A 1,957-nucleotide genomic window follows, 5' to 3' on the forward strand; every position below is an offset into this window, starting at 1 on the left:
TTGATATATATTTTTTGTGTACGATCATGGTTTCAGTATTAGTCCTTCAAAATTTAATATAGTCAGAATTACTTTGGTAATAAGAGTAAGGGAGGAACTCACTTTGCTTTTAGTTAAAATGGCTAACTGGCTGCATCATAAAGAGTTTTTGAATAATCTAGCCTTTCCCCACTTTTTGTAAGATTAGATTTTTGTACCCATTTGTACATATTCTAAACTCTTGGACATCAGTATCTCCCTCTGCTCATCTGACTGCTGCATTTCTTTTATGTTCCAGAAATTTCTGAGAAACACAGTTTCAATGTTTTTCAATTAAACTTAGAACAAAATCATTTGCCTTCTTAATAATCACACTAGGTGTTTTAGATTAATATACAGGGTACAAAGACATTCCTACAAAATATTCTTTTTTAATAAAAAATGTATTTACTTAGAAGCATTCAGAATGTCAAAAAACAGCTGATTTTTTTTGCAATTGCAGAATGGTATTCAGTTAATAGAGCAACAATTATTTTCGTAGAAAAATAAGAGGCAACTGATGATGAATAAAACTACCGTCCCCTTACATAACTAATCTGTGCTGTTAGCCAACCAGAACCTGCCTTAAATTCCCATGCCAGTTTACAGCCCCCGTACTGACCAGGCAAGGTCAGTGGCTATTCAAAATACCACGACAGGGCTATCTGCAGACACATTCGGTAGTGTGTTAACTATACAAAAAAAGACACTGTACAGTTTAAAAACAAATCTTACACAGCCTTACACTTCAATTTTTTTCTTTAAAAGGAGTTGTGCACAGAGGGATTAAATGCTTTATAGACAAGAAAAAAATTGCACTGGAACAAACTTATTCCTCTTCCTCATCTTCTTCATCTTCTTCCTCTTCCTTCTTTTTTGCTCTTTCCCGCCTTGACAACCCTCTTTTTTCAGCATCAGATTTTCCTTTAGCTCGGTGGGTGGGCAGCAATATGCCTTTCATTTTTCTCCTTCGGCTCAGTGTCCTTCTTCTCCTAAGGCTGCTTGTCCTCTGCAGCAGTGTTGTTCCACATCCCTCCCAGTTTCTTTGCAATGTCACCAATAGATCAGCCAGGATGCTCTCCTTTGATTTGGGGGTGATACTCAGAACAGAAGAAGAAGAAAACCAAAGGAGGCCTCTTGGGTGCGTTGGGATCTTTGAACTTTTTTGTTTCCCCTCTGGGAGGGATATAGGTTTCATTTCATTTCATCAAAAGCCTTGTCAGCCTTTGCAATGTCTCCAAACTTTCCTTTTTCTTTAGCAGTCATCGTCTTCCACCTCTCTGAACACTTCTTGGAAACCTCTGAGATGCTGATGGAAGCATCAGGGTGCTTCTTGTGCTCCTCCAGGCAAGTTTGCACAAAGAATGCATATGATGACATTTTGCCTCTCAGCTTCTTAGGATCTCCTTTGCCCATGTTTAGTTGTTTTTCCTCAGTGAGGCACAGAATTGCCCAGTGCCCATCAGGCTCTCACTTGTGCTGGCACTGTCTCTATGGAGCTCAAGGTACTGCAATGGCTCTGAATATTCTTAAGAATAATGTATATATTTCCAGTAGATGGATCGATCTTTTTGGTAAACAGGACCATCTCTCACATTTTTTAATTCATTACAGTCTTTAGATAGCAAAGCTAAACATTTTAGGACACATTTTTTTTCTTTTTCTTTTTGTCCTTTTGTTGGTTTTTTTTTGACAGGGTCTCCCTAGTCATAGCCCACCTGGAAGTCACAGTGTGAACCAGGGTGGCCTCGAGATCTCACAGAGATCCACCTGCCTCTGCCTCCTGAGGGCTGGGATTAAAGGCTTATGCCACCCTGCCGAGCAGGACACTAATTTTGAAACAGAGAGCTGACTAAATTGTTTGTGGTACTTTTCCTCCCTTCCTTGCTTCTTTGCCTGGTTCCCTGACCATGTTTATTTTTCAGTTGCATCATAACCA

At 39.4% G+C, this 1,957-nt stretch overlaps 1 pseudogene; it reads right to left on the bottom strand.

The window, feature by feature from the left end:
* Positions 1–847: 847 nt before the first annotated feature.
* Positions 848–1,434, bottom strand: LOC103734001 (annotated as a pseudogene).
* Positions 1,435–1,957: the final 523 nt, after the last annotated feature.

This window comes from Nannospalax galili, unplaced genomic scaffold (genome assembly GCF_000622305.1).
Source record: "Nannospalax galili isolate Female #2095 unplaced genomic scaffold, S.galili_v1.0 scaffold636, whole genome shotgun sequence".
Lineage (NCBI taxonomy): Eukaryota > Metazoa > Chordata > Mammalia > Rodentia > Spalacidae > Nannospalax > Nannospalax galili.